This window comes from Oryctolagus cuniculus, chromosome 12 (genome assembly GCF_964237555.1).
Source record: "Oryctolagus cuniculus chromosome 12, mOryCun1.1, whole genome shotgun sequence".
NCBI lineage: Eukaryota > Metazoa > Chordata > Mammalia > Lagomorpha > Leporidae > Oryctolagus > Oryctolagus cuniculus.
In genome coordinates, this window is record NC_091443.1 from 31,938,922 (window position 1) to 31,954,560 (window position 15,639).

Sequence of the window (15,639 nt, forward strand, 5' to 3'; positions counted from 1 at the left end):
ATTCACTTCCATTCACTCTCTAATTCCATCTGGGTCTGCCATATGGTTGGCAGGGGTTCAAGTACTTGGGTCATGTTCTGCTTTCCCAGGCTCATTATCAGGAAGCTAGATCTGAAGTAGAGTAGTAGGGACCCACTGTGCCACAATGCCAACATCCATTTTAATACATTTTAAAGAGTTATTAGTAATTGATATATGAATTGGGTACCTGGAATATATGGAAAGGGAAGGTTGGGGGTCAGTCTATCAAAATAAAATTTAAAGAAAATTAGATGTCCTGAAATGAACACTATATTTTCATATATATATATATATATATACATATATATATATATATATATGCGCTTCAGTTTGGATAGATGTAGGTTATTTGTAAAATGCCATTTATATGACTGACAATATTTAATTATGATGGCCTATGTTAGTATGAGATGTAGCATTTTTACATTTATGATTTTTTTAAAGATTTATTTATTTATTTGAAAGGCAGAGTTATAAAAAGGCAGAGCAGAGAGACATGTCTACCATCTGCTGTTTCACCTCCCAGATGGTCGCAATGGCTGGATCTGTGCCAATCTGAAGCCAGGAGCCAGGAGCTTCTTCCAACTCTCCCATGCTGGTGCAGGGGCCCAAGGACTTGAGCCATCTTCTACTGCTTTCCCAGGCCATAGCAGAGAGCTGGATCGGAAATGGGGCAGGTGGGACTCAAACTGGTACCCATATGGGATGCTAGCACTGCAGGTGGCGGCTTTACCTGCTATGCCACAGTGCCGGCCCCAGTGTTTATTTATTTTTATGGCAACATATCCTGTTCTCTATCCTTCTGTAGCCTAAATTCAAAGAGTTAGCCTATTTGTATTCCATAATTTATTGAATAAAGTGATCTTTGTTAGCTTATTTATTATCTAGTACTTGTAGCCATAAGAGTTGTAAAAATGTTTTCTGGCTTTATTGTTGACAGCATAACTATATACATGATTCTTATTAAAGTAATAATTCCTGAGATAAATGAGGAAAAACTCGTTAGAGCATGATTGGCCTGTTTTCACACTTTAGTTTCAGGAAATATGAATACCAATGAAAATTTCCTTTTAGGCCAGCACTGTGGCTCAATAGGCTAATCCTCTGCCTGCGGCGCTGGCACACCGGGTTCTAGTCCCGGTCAGGGCGCCAGATTCTGTCCCGGTTGCCCCTCTTCCAGTCCAGCTCTTTGCTGTGGCCCGGGAGTGCAGTGGAGGATGGCCCAGGTCCTTGGACCCTGCACCTGCACGGGAGACCAGGAGAGGCACCTGGCTCCTGCCATCGGATCAGCGCGGTGCGCTGGCTGCAGCGCGCTGGCCCACGGTGGCTATTGGGGGGTGAACCAACAGAAAAGGAAGACCTTTCTCTCTGTCTCTCTCACTGTCCACTCTGCCTGTAAAAAAAAAAAAGAAAAAAAAAAGAAAATTTCCTTTTAGACATTAGGATTCTCCTTTAGTAAATAAAAATGAGAAGTTTTAGATGCAATGCTTTCAATTAATATATACAGATGTCATATGAGTATGTATCATAATATGTATGTATATTATGTATATACATGAAAATATATAACCTTTTAGAATGCAATTTTATAAAACCTCCGTGGTTTATCCTAGTCCTAGTGTATTTTTGTTTATAAACCAAAAATAGAAATACACAGCATGAAGCATAGTCTATTATATTTCCTTAGTAATAATATCTAGGCTCATTTGTAGGGTAGTATATAGAAGTTTGTGAATAGCATAGCAAATATATAACAAAATTATTGATCTATATGATATGAATTCAGCTCTGTTCTCAGGATATAAGACAAGGCAAATTAGCTGAGAAAGATCGTCATTCAGGGACCAGCATGGGTGGGTTAAGCAACTGCCTATGAGGCCAGCATCTTATTTGAGCACCAGTTCAATTCTTGGCTGCTCCACTTCTTATCCAGCTCCCTGTGAATATGCCTGAAAAAACAGTGGAAAATGTCCCAAGTACTTGATCCTCTGCCACCTATGTGGGAAACCTTGATGGGATCCCAGGCTTCTGGCTTTGGCCTTCACCAGTCCCAGCTGTTGCAGTCATTGGATGAATGAAAGAGCAAAATGAAGATTCTCTCTCTCTCTCTAACTCTCTCCCTTTCTTTCTATAACTCTCCCTTTCAAATAAATCAATCACTTAAAAATATGAAAAGATAGTCATCCAACAACTGTAAAAGAGCAATTTAAATGGTATAGATATGGTTTAGGTGTTAACAATAATAAAAGACCCTTCCCACTCCTGTCTATAGACAGGGAAAAGAAGAGAGGTAGAAGGTAACTTCACGTATACTGTTGGGCTAATATCAATGATCCCCTCATTAAATATTATGGCATTAGATCTTTCCATAAGCTTTTAGGCTTCATGTTCTGATAATATAGCATCAAAAATGTAAAATTATTTTTAATAACTATATAGGTAAGGCACCAGTGTTTTCTTTTTACTAATATTTAGATTGTAACTAGACATTTAAAAAAAAACTTCTGGGACTAACATTGTCCTTCAGGGGATTAAGCTGCTGCCTGCACACCTAGTATCCCTTATCAGAGTGCCAGTTCTAGTCCTGATTGCTGCACTTTTGATCCAGCTTTGGTTATGTGCCTGGGAAAGCAGCAAAGGATGGCCCCAGGGCTTGGTCTCATGTTGCACAGGTGGCTTCAACCTGGATCATCCCCAATTGTTGCCACAGTTTGGGGTGTGAACCAGTGGATAGAAGTGCTTGCTCGTTCCCTCACTTTCTCCCTCCTTCCCCGTTCCCTCTATCTCACTCTCACTGTCCCCTTCAAATAAATCTTAAACCAAACCAAAACAAAAAACCAAACCTTCAGAGACAAAACACATGGTTTCAGACTCTTAATGGGATTTAAAGATATTGTACAGATACAAGTTGAATTCCCAGAAGGGTAGTACATAGGTCACCCAAAAAGTTGTCCCAGGAAAAGGTAGCCAAAGTGCTCATAGTATTGAACTATTACACATTTAATATTACAAAAGGTTATTTTTCTGAAGAGCTGAGAAATCACCATATTGAATAAAGATCCAATTAGAGCAAACTTTGTTACCAAAATAAAAGTAACACAAAATAAAAATTCACATTCTGCCTCAAACTAGTGAATCTTTTTAAGGACAGGAAGCAGTAAGAAGTACTGAAGTTTGGACCCATGACAGCTAGTAATCAACATATGTAGCAGCCTCACTGGGGCTCCACTTAATCTTATTCCTTTGATACTGAGCTACGTTTTAGAACTGACACCAGCTGCTGTTTCAGAAACATGCATTCAAACAACGTTTTTGCCTTGAGCTTAGTTTCTTGCACATGTTAAGTGTTGCCAGAGCAGATTGAAAATCTTCCTGTAAAATCAGGCCACAGTAGCGCACAAGAAATGGTAAACTTGTGTTGGTGGTTGGTACATTAAAGTTTATTTATCACCAGAATACATTCTTAATAATAATCACAGACTTAGATTGAAATGCTCAAACTATAATTTGGTGGCTTATGTATTTTATTGGAGAGCAGAAAGAAATCAATGATAAACCCCTCTTGAAGAAGATTCTGGCTCCTGACTTCAGCCTGGCCCAGCCCTGGTTGTTGCAGCCATTTGGGGAGTGAACTAGCAGATGGTCTCTCTCCTCTGTCTCTCCCTCTCTCTCTAACTATGCCTCTCAAATAAATAAATAACTCTTTAAAAAAAGTTTATGGATAAAAGCATTAAGACTGATTTTAGAATACTTAAAATAACTTCTGATTGAATTTACCTAATCAGTGACATCAGTATTCATCATAATTCGCAACACTTCCTGTTTTTTTCAATATAGGAGTTACACATATTACACAGTTTCAAAGTAGATGGTTTCTACTTTTCTTTTCTGGGGACTTATTTTTGGATATAATTTTTAAAATGAAGAGACCAGGTTCATGCTCTCTTTGAAGTTTTCTTTCTCCAGAATTCATTCATACTAACTTGAACTTTGACCCTCTACAAACATCTGTCTTTCTTCTCTCATTGTCAGCCTCTTGGCAAAAATTTAATATCTATTTCTATCAATTTGACTTTTTTAGATGCTATATGTAAGTAAGATCATGAAGTATTTCTTTCTACACTTACCTTCTTTCATTTAATATAAGGTTACCCCAGGTTCATCCATATTGTCACAAATGACAAAATTTCCTACTTTTCAAGGCACAATGGTATTCCTGCTTATGTATTTACAGGCACTTAGGCTGATTCTATCTGGAGCTGTGGAATTTGGTGTGTTAGTATTGTGTTGAGGATATTTACATTTATATTCATCAGGGATTTTGGCCTGTGATTTTCTTTTTTGTAGTGTTCTTGTCTGTCTTTATTATTGCAGTAATGCCAGCTGTATAAAATGAGTTTTGATGTTTTACCCTCTCTTCAATACTTTGGAAGATTTAAAAGTCTAGGAATTAATCTTTAAATGTTTGGTGGAAATGAGAAGTAGACATCAAATCCCACACATTTTAAAAATGCTTATCATTTTTATATTTTTGAAGTTAAAGACACACACGCACACACACAGTGGGACTGGGGAGCGAGATCTTCCATCTGCTGCTTCACTCTCCAAATACCTGAAATACCCAAGTCTGGGCCATGATGAAGCCAGGAGCTAGGTTTCCATTCGGGTCTCTCATGTGGGTAACAGGGATCCAAGTACTTGAGTCACCTGCTGCCTCCCAGAACATGTTTGCAGAAAGATGGATTGGAAATACAGGAGCTGAAACTATAACCATCACTTTCATTTAGAATCCAGGCATCCCAAAGAGTGCAAGCAGTGGCTTAACCCACTGCACCATAATGTGTGCTCTCCCAAGATTTTTTTTTTTCTTGATGGGAGATTTTGAATACAAATTCAGTGTCTTCTTGTTTTTGATCTGTTGAGATTTTCTATTTATTCATTTATTCTCAATTATTCCAGAGTATAATGTTGGATTATAATTATTTTTCATAGTCTCATCATGCTTTTTTTTTTCTATAGTATGTGTTGTAATGTCTCTTCTCACTTGCAATCTTATTTATTTGAATCATCTCTCTCATTTTCTTAAATAAAGGTTTTTTTTCTTCTTAACTTTGTTGATATTCTCTTTTATTTATTTCTGATTTTGCTTTATTTTTTCCTTCCCTGTATTAACTTTGTACTTTTGTTTATCTGGTTCCTTGAGTTGTAAAATTAGTTTACTTTTATAGATTTTTTTTCCTTTTTTTTTCATGGAGATATTTATTACTAAAATATTCCTTCTTAGTACTGCTTTCACTGCATCCCATAAATGTTGGTACTCCGTGTTTCAATTTGCATTTGTCTTAAGATATTTGTTGATTTTTTTCTTCTTGGCCCTCTGCTTATGAATAGTTTTTAAATTTTGACACATATATGGCTTTTCCAGTATTCTTTCTGCTATTTTGTTTCATAATATGTTAAGAACAGATGCTTACTATGATTTCAGTTCTCAAATTTCTGAAGTTTTGATTGTGCTCTATCATATGACCTATCCTGGGACATGTCTGATGTATGCTTGATTATAACATGCACAACACTGGCATTGGATGGAGTGTTCTCTGTGAGTTAAGTCCATTTGGTGTAAAGTATACTTCAAGTCCACTGTTTTGATTTTCTGTCAGAATGTTTGGCCCATTGTAGAAAGCACTGAGGTCTCTTAATATTATTCTTGCATATTTCTCCCTTCTGATCAGTGACTATTGTTTCAAATATTTAGGCACACTGAAATTGAGTCTCTATATGCGAAGTCTTAAAATGTTCATGTATGATGTGTATTATGAAAAAACTATTTAAAAATTTTTGCACCAAAATAATCTTTTAATTTTATTTTTCTATGAACTTTTCAAAGTCACTTTATATATTTACAATTGTTATGTCTTCTTGATTAACTGACCTATTTATCATCATATAATGGCCTTCCTTGCCTCTATTATAGCCTTAGATCTAAAATCCTTTCTGTCTGATCTAACTATACCTATCCCTACTGCCTTTTGGTTACTATTTGCTTAACTTTTCTTCCCTTCACTTTCAGTTTATGCTTCATTAAGTAGGAAGTGATTCTCCTGTAGAGATTATTTAATTAGGTCTTATTTTATTTACCCAATCAGTACTCTGCAGGACGGTTACCACAGTGGCCCAGCACCAATCCCGTTTTCTCCTCTACTTTTCTTTCATATAGCTACTAAAAATACAACTTGCTGGAAATGCAACATCTCGTGATAAGGAATAACTGGCTAGGAGAATCTGGGCTCTGTTTCTGGCTCTCATAGAGCAAGGTAAGCTGAAGCACTTATCTGCGTTCTCCATGTTTCCCTGGGGTATAAATCTCAGAAATGACTGCTTTTCAGGGCCTGACAGTTGCTGTGCAAGCATGGTCACATGTGGGACTTCATGAATGAATTTTGGGGTGACGTAATTCCTTTCATAAAAGTATCTGAACCTTTTAAATGAGTGAAATCTGAATGAGTCAAGGGAATAAAAGAGGGATCACCATTAAGGATTTAAAAAAACATAAATGGGTTATGAAAAGCAATGAACAATGATATATTTCCCAAAGTCAAATGGGCAGATCTAATATATAGGGGGGATAAAAACTAGCATAATACAAAGTTTACTAAAAAGGGGAGACCAAATGTTAGATTCTTAAAAATTCAAATAATATTTAGAGTCTGCCTTTTCTCGTCTCCTTCCCATCACACTGTCCTCTTTCAGCTGTGTATATGTTACTACTATTAAAATTCAGTGAATTAAAAAGCAATGATCTTTTTAGGATGTTTAAATAATATGAGTATATTGGCATAAATGTTAAAAGACAAAAACAAAACAAAAACCGAAAAAACCAGGAACAGAGTAGCTGGTAGACTCCAAATACAAATAAAAAAGGAAATGGAAAGACTAATTTCATGGCATGCTTATATTATATTGTACGTCTTTAAAATGTCCAAATATTACATGTTATTCTAAGTTAAAAAGTAAACTTAAGAGGACTGGCATTGTGGCACAGCTAGTTAATCACCACCTGTGATACTTCCAAACCATATTATAGTTCCTGTTCAAGTCCTAGATGCTCCATTTTCAATCTGACCCAAAAGCATAGACATCCATCACCCACAGGAAAAACCAGGATGGAATTTCAGGCTCCTGGCTTTAGCTTGGCCTAGTCCTAGCTGTTGCCAGCATTTATGAAGTGAACCAGTTGATGAGCGATCCATTTCTTTATCTTGCTGTCTTTCTTTCTGTCTCTCTGTATTTCAAATAAATCTTTTAAAATTTATATATATATTTGAAAATTAGAGTTATGCATAGAGAAAAGGAGAGCCAGGGAGAGGGAGAGGGAGAGGGAGAGGGAGAGGGAGAGGGAGAGGGAGAGGGAGAGGGAGAGGGAGAGGGAGAGGGAGAGGGAGAGGGAGAGGGAGAGGGAGAGGGAGAGGGAGAGGGAGAGGGAGAGGGAGAGGGAGAGGGAGAGGGAGAGGGAGAGGGAGAGGTCTTCACTCTCCAATTTGCCTTCAGAGATGCGCCAATCCAGAGCTAGGAGCTTCCTCCAGTCTCCAATGCAGGCGCAGGGGCCCAAGGACATGGGCCATCTTCTGCTTTCCCAGGCCATAGCCGAGAGCTGGATTGGAAATGGAGCAGCCGTGACTCGAACCAGCACAACCAACACTCATATGGGATGCTGGCAATGCAAACTGCAGCTTTACCCATTATGCCACAGGGCCAAGGACAAATATATTTTAAAAACTATGTAATAATTTTAATTGACAGGATATATATATATATACACACATATATATATCTAAATATTTTAATTCTGATATCAAATTTAAAATGTGGGAAAACAGTGTAGTTTTTGTGTATAACAATGTTGGCCTAAAATACACTACTATACATGAAATGTTCTCTGTGATTTTATTGAAGAAATGCTCTTTAAAGGTATAATTAAGGTTAAATAAGATCAAAGGGTAGGGTTGTAATTTTGTAGAACTGGTGACCTTAGTGGAAGAGAAACTGGTATCAGAGTTTACAATCCATATGCACACCAATCCATGTGGGCACACAGCACTCAAGAGCTGCTGACACACCAAGAGAAAAACCCTCAGAATGAGAGTTTTCTTGCTAGCAACTTGATCTGATCCAGCCAACAAGACCATGAAAAATAAATTTGTGATTTTAAGCTGGCATTGTGTCATATTTTGCCCTAGCAGATTTAGTAGACAAAGACAGATATTCAGGCCATGATTCAATGAAGCAAATTATTGAGTTAATATTTTGTTTTTCTCATTTCCTCAATCAAAATTTAAAATCTTAGGGAAGTTATTATCATACTAATTTTGTACATCTCTCAGAGGGATGTTGACAAAAACTGAACAATTAATAACCCTGGTATCTTGATATTGTAGGGATTTTAAATGCTAAAAGACTGGCATATTTATCTGAAAATTTTTAAAATTTTGTCACTCCTGAGTTAAAATGTTAGGCACGCCAGCGCTGTGGCGCAGCGGGTTAATATATTGGCCTAAAGTGCTGGCATCCCACGTTGGGCGCCAGTTCTACCCTGGATGCTCCACTTCCAATCCAGCTTTCTGTTCTGGCCTGGGAAGGCAGTGGAAGATGGCCCGAGTGCTTGGGCCCCTGCACCCATGTGGGAGACCCAGAAGCTCTTGGCTTCAGATAGGCACAGCTCTGGCTGTTGCGGCCATCTGGGGAGTAAACCAGCGGATGGAGGACCTCTCTCTGTCTCTACCTCTCTCTGGGGCTCTGTCTTTCAAATAAATAAAATAAATATTTTCAAAAAATGTTCGGCAGATGACTTGGTTAATATCTCAACAGGACCAGACCCCTAAACCACCTCGTCCCACCCCTTACCCTTGGTGTGACACTTGGTCTCACCTTCCCTCCCCACTCTGTTGAGAGCTGGCGCTGCAGTCGGGAGGATTGCAAGGACATTTACTGAAGGAGGAGGATGGACAACATACTGTTAAACTCCCAGCCCCATTGGCAGTGACCTCAGCGGTACAGAGTCTCCCTGTTCAGAATTACTGGGATAGGGCAGGGATACAGAATGGGGTGGGCAACAGTCCTATTAGGGATTAACTGAGACCATGGCTGCCCTGTCCACTTCTAAGAGCCATGTTGTGAAGTTGGTTGTTCTAATTTATTTTAAGCTAGGTAAAGCTGAGGGATTATGGCCATGATGCCCCTCAGCCTCCATGAGGAGGGAATAAGGGGGAGTGCTTTTTTTTTTTACATTGAGTTTTTTTTTTTTTTTAATCTGTTTTTTCTTTTTCCTTTCACACCATTTGGGGCCCTGGGAGTTTCAGTCATCTCCCGATTTGGTCCCCTGGACTTTCTTTTTTGATTCTAACTTGTAAATAAAGAAAATATTATTCAAAAATAGTAAAAGTAAGTATTCTTAATTTATCAGGTTTTCTGGTTTTTATGAATAAATTAAAAAATGTTGAATACTGATTTTAAAAAATATCTTGTAGTATATATCAGTGTAGAATTATGGAAGGAAACCAAGATGAAATACCTATATTTAAATAATTCAAGATGGAAATTTTGTTAGTGAATAGAAGAAAGGTTTTAAAATGACTTATTTTATTATTTTTGAAGAAAATTTTTGTAGTTATTCAGTGTACTGAAAAATGATTCAAAAGAGATTGCCTTTGTATCTCAGAAAATTAATTATTTTCAATTAATAACCTTCAGCCTATCAACATAAAATATCTATTTTTGTCATCTGAATACAGATAGAATTTGGATGCATGAATAAAAATATCAGATTTAGAAGAAATTAAATTAATTTTCTATGGGTAAAATGATGACAGGATTTCTATAAGTTAGCACAGCATGATAACAAATCTGCAGATTTGAGCACACAAGACCCTTTTTTTTTTTGCCACACTGAAAATTGGTGCTGGAAAACATAAAGAAACTGATTTTAATTCAGCAATACAACTAAATGCTAATTATAAAAAATGTACTTTAAGTTACAAGAGAAAGCATTTTTCACAAACCTTATGAAATGAACTGTAAGACAATACTCAATTAATTAAGACACCAAGATAAGTCTTTTCTTCTTAAATTCTATTATCCCATTTTAGTCACTGAGTAGATAAAAGCATGAAGTTAAATTTCATCTGCTGCATCTTTATTTTTGCCTTTGTAGAATATGCAATCCTTTCTTTTCATACCAATTGTTGATATTTTGAGTCTGTTACCCTTTTTTAGTATGAAACATCACAGCCGAAAAAAATAGAAGAATGTTTAGATTGATACATTATGGAACAATGACATAAGTCATATATGTGTTTTTTTTTTAAAGATTTATTTATTTTATTTGAAAGGCAGAGTTACAGAGAGGCAGAGGCAGATGCAGAGAGAGAGAGATCTTACATTGACTGGTTCACTCCCCAAATGGTTGCCGTCTCCAGAGTTGGGCTGACCCAAAGCCAGGAGCCAGGAAGTTCTTCTAGGTCTCCCACACGGGTGCAGTGGCCCAAGCACCTGGGCCATCTTCCACTGCTTCCCCAGGCCATAGCAAAGATCTGGATCAGAAGTGGAATAGCCGGGTCTTGATCCAGTGGCCATTTGAGATGTTGGCACCACATGCAGCAGCTTTACCCGCCATGCCACAGCACTGGCTACTATGTGTGAGTTTTCAATGGTATAAGCATAGATATAATGAAAAAGAAAATAAAAAACAATTAGGTGTGTGTATATTTTTTCACTATAGTTCATTGAATGTTTAATCATGTTATAAAGAATAACATCTGTGAGTAGTTTAAAGAAATAACTGGACAAAAAGAGTAATAGTCTGAAAAGTTTTGCACATTCATTTTTTAATTTCCATTAACCTTGCATTTAACACATCAAATTCTAACTCTCAATTTCCCCATTATATCTGTTTCTTAATAGGTTAATAAAATTGTATACATATGCAAACAATATTAAAGATGTTAGTTCAGTTTAGTATACCAGTTTTTTGATTTTTTTTTTGTTGGCATTTCCAAAATTTTAGCCATATTAAGTAGATCCTAGGTGAAAAATTTCTTCTGGATATTAGTTTTTAATGGCTTCTTTCTATAAAATGAGTATATGGTGAAAGTATACACAAAAGCAACAGATGAAGCATCTCACCGCTGGGCTCTATTAAACATATGCATTTCTAATTCATACATGGTCTTTGAATCTTAAACATGAATCTTTCTCAGCCTGTTGCAATAGAAATGGAGAGTAGAGTCATGATACTTTTGTTTTCTCAGGAGGAGGTCAGTTGGTAGTAAAAACCCATGCAGTTTTCAATGATTTATTTAGGACAAAAATCTATGAAGAAACTTTAAATTAATATTACATCCACTTAGAAAAACTTTTAGAAAAAGAAATTAGATTGAAAATCATATTGCTACTTTATCAGACTGCAGGCAAGAACAAAAGATCCCTAGGGGATTATGAATTTGGGAACATCCTACCTTTAGCTTTCAACTTGAAATGTTAAGAACACGAATGGGAATAAGTCTGAAATGAATGCTCAAAGAATATGAATTTGCATATTTAAGGTAAAAAAGAAGAGATAAGAGATGCAGTATCTTATTATCTCAAGAATGAAAAGCATTTGAGATAAAATGTTTGGGAATTGACATTATAATCCTTCACTAAAAATTAAAATGTTAATGGAATTTTATATACTAAAATATAAAAATATTGGCAGTATTCTGAAGGTGGGGAAGGGTAGCAAATTTCATATCAAAGATAATGAAAGGGGCTCTTTTAACAGAATGAGCTCTGCTTCTGGGCTCTGCATCTGCACAGCTATTCATCCTTCTGCATCAAAATGGGTGAGGGGACCAGGTTCAATGTCAGAAAGTGCCTGCCTGAGGTTTCTTGGTGAGAATCAACAAAAGTACCCTTAAGTGTGTGCGCGTTCCTCACTCTGTCATAAGGAAAGTAGGAGGAACATGCTTAAATAAACGTTCAAGGTGGAGGCGAATGACAGCATGCATTTGCAGAGCTATTTTAACAAAATGGTTTCTTGACGTTCTCTCTTCTACTTACCTTTTCACCCACACTATGCCACCCCCTCCAGGACAGTTTTTTTCTTTATTTTAACTCATTTTTATATAAATTGTATTGGAGAGCTTTCATAAGAAACTGAAAATGTTTTGTTCTTCAAACCCCTTTCTGGTGAGGTGCTAAGGCCTGCAGGCCACATTACTAGGACAGATTATCCACGGAAAACTCAGACTTTTTCATCGACACCAAGCAATTATGGAATAACTAACACAGAAATTCCTCCCTATCTGATGCTCCATTATTCTTATATTTTACCTGGTCAACAATATCCATTGTTTGTAGATCTAACTCTTCACTCATTATTCAAGAACACTCTTACCCATTAGATTCCTGTGACTATGACTAGCATGCTATGCCTTGTCTTTGAATTTGAATTTTTTTTTTTGCCATTGCTATTAACACTTGCCTTTTTTCTTTTGTCATTTTCACTTGAGAAAGCTAAACTAAATCACACACTATGTAAATTCTGCCTTCTCTTCTGAACTGAAGCAACTGAACGCTGCTGTACAAAATCACCTAGCTGGCTGTAACAGTGCTGGTAACACCACCTATGTAACCCAAACCATGTACATTGTTTAGGCCCTAAACAAAGTCCAACTTTCTTAGCCAATGTGTTCCCCTGATGTCTGCAAAGTTGGAAGCACAGATGTAGGAAGACTAGCCAAATTGGGAGCCGTTAGCTACAACACAAAGATGCAGTAAAGAGAAGCAAACAAAATAAATGACTAAGGTTCCTGGGTTAATAGCTATATGACTTTTCAATTTTGATAGGTACTTTTAGATTATATTCCTCAAAGGATGACATTCTTTATATTTCCACTAATAACATGTGACAGCATTCATTTTCTCAACCCTTTCCTTTATTAGATGCTAAGAAATCTTTTCATGTTTTTCAGTCTGAAGGATACAAATAGTTTCTTATTCTTATTTTAATTTGCATTTTCCAGAATAATAAGGAGTTGAATTGCCTATTACTGTACCTTGCTCAACTTTCTATTAGGTCATTTTTCATTCTTTTGCAGTTTTTAGAATCACTTTGTGCATCAGGTAATTTTTTTCCTTTTATATGAATGAATATGTTGCATTTTCTGTTTGACACTTATCTTTTATGTTTATTATTTTATTACACATAAATTACTATGGTTTATGTAGCTGTATTTATATAAATTTTTCATATGACCTCTACATATCCTCTATTGCTTAAGAAATTTGCCCTACTACAAAAGGCTTTGCTGTTTCAAGGATGTATCATGAATTCCTACCTGAAAATACTTGTTTTCTTATGTAATTTAATTCTTTGTATTTTTTTCTGCTTGATCTCCCAAAAGAAACAGATGACATTCATCGATGATCATTGTTTTTCCATGAATTCACTGAATTGTTTTTAGGATCAGAGATTTCATTTTAACTAAAGAGTTTTTTTTTTTTTTTTTTTTTTGCAGGATTTTATTTTATTACCTTGGAGGCTCATTTTAAATAAACTCTTTTTGAAGTAGTTTAGGCTTACAATAAAACCAAAGAGAAGATGCAGAGATTTCTCATATATTCCCTGCCCTGACACTTAGATTGCCTCTCCCATTGTCAACAAGACCCAACAGAGTGGTTCATTTATTAAAATTAAAATTAAGAAGCCTACACTGGCACATCAATATAACTCATATGGTTTATAGGAGGACTCACTCTTGGTATTTTATAGTCTAAAGGTTTTGAAAAACACAATTATTTCTAGTACCTCATAAAACAATTTCATTAGCCTAAAAGTTCTCTGTGCTTTAGCTATTTATCCTTCCCTCATCCAGAACCCTCACAGCTATGGAAGCCTTTTGAGTTTGCCAACTCCAATCCTATTTAGACAAGGTCAAATAGATATTTTTCAAAAGGGGAAATCCAAATGGCCAATAGACACATCAAAAAATGTTCAGGTAGTAGCAATCAGGGAAATGCAAATCAAAACCACAATGAGGTTTCACCTCACCCTGGTTTGAATGGCTCACATACAGAAATCTACCAACAACAGATGCTGGCGAGGATGTGGGGGAAAAGGGACACTAACCCACTGTTGGTGGGAATGCGAACTGGTAAAGCCACTATGGAAGACAGTCTGGAAATTCCTCAGAAACCTGAATTTAACCCTACTATACAACCCAGCCATCCCACTTCTTGGAATTTACCCAAAGGAAATTAAATTGGCAAATAAAAAAGCTGTCTGCACCTTAATGTTTATTGCAGCTCAATTCACAATAGCTAAGATCTGGAATCAACCTAAATGCCCATCAACAGTAGACTGGATAAAGAAATTATGGGATATGTACTCTATAGAATACTATGCAGCAGTAAAAAAAATGAAATCTGGTCATTTGCAACAAAATGGAGGAATCTGGAACACATCATGCTGAGTGAAGTAAGCCAATCCCAAAGGGACAAATATCTTATTTTTTATTAAGATCTATTTTCAATTAACTTTATACAATACGATTAACCATATATACTAAATTTCAACAAATAGTTTGAAAAAAAAATCCAAAAACTGTTCCTCAAAAGTTGAGACAAGGGCTTTTCAGTCAATACATGTCAAACTGTCAATTTCACTTCAATAGATTACCTTTTAGGTACTCCATTAGTTATCATAGATCAGGGAAAACATATGGTATTTGTCCTTTTGGGACTGGCTTATTTCACTAAGTATAATGTTTTCCAGTCACATCCATTTCATTGCAAATGACAGGATTTCTTTTTTTTTTTAACATTGTGTAGTATTCCATATTGTATACATCCCATTAGTTCTTTATCCACTCTTAAGTTGGTGGGCATCTGGGTTGATTCCATATCTTAGTTACTATGAATTGAGCTCCAATAAACATGGGGGTACAGGTCACTCTTTTACATGCTAATTTCATTTCCCTTCAGTAAATTCCCAGGAGTGGGATGGCTGGTTCATATGGTAGATCTATATTCAGATTTCTGAGGTATCTCCATCCTGTCTTCCATAGAGGCTTTACCAGTTTACATTCCCACCAACAGCGGATTAGGATACTTTTTCCCACATCCTCACCAGCATTTGTTGCTTCTTGTTTTCTGTATGAAAGCCATTCTAATGGGGGTGAGGTAAAACATCATTGTGGTTTTAATTTGCATTTCCCTGAGGGCTAGTGATCCTGAACACTTTTTTCATCTTTCTGTTGATCATTTTTATTTCCTCTGTTGAAAAATGTCTGTTAAAGCCTGTGTACATTTCTTAACAGAGTTGCTTGTTTGTTGTTTTTGAGTTTCTTGGGCTCTTTATATATTCTGGATATTAATTCTTTAAGCATTGCATAGTGGGCAAATAATTTCTCCCATTCTGTCAGTTGCCTCTTCCCTATACGGAATAATTTGTTTGTTTGCTCTTTGTAGTGCAGAAATTTCTCAATTTGATGTAATCCCATTTGTCAATTTGGGCTTTGATTGCCTGTGCTTCTGTGGTCTTGCAAGAAGTCTTTGTCTATGCCAATGTCTTGCAGAGTTTCC

The 15,639-nt window shown here is 36.4% G+C and overlaps 1 long non-coding RNA gene across 2 annotated transcripts in view; it reads left to right on the top strand.

Annotated features, from left to right (window-relative positions):
• The window catches only part of LOC127483821 (uncharacterized), a 136,735-nt gene that overhangs the window by 107,852 nt on the left and 13,244 nt on the right, over positions 1-15,639 (top strand). For both annotated transcript variants that reach the window (XR_011380731.1, XR_011380732.1), the window contains exon 5: positions 6,239-6,335. This is a non-coding gene — a long non-coding RNA (uncharacterized lncRNA). The remainder of the gene's footprint in view (positions 1-6,238; positions 6,336-15,639) is intronic.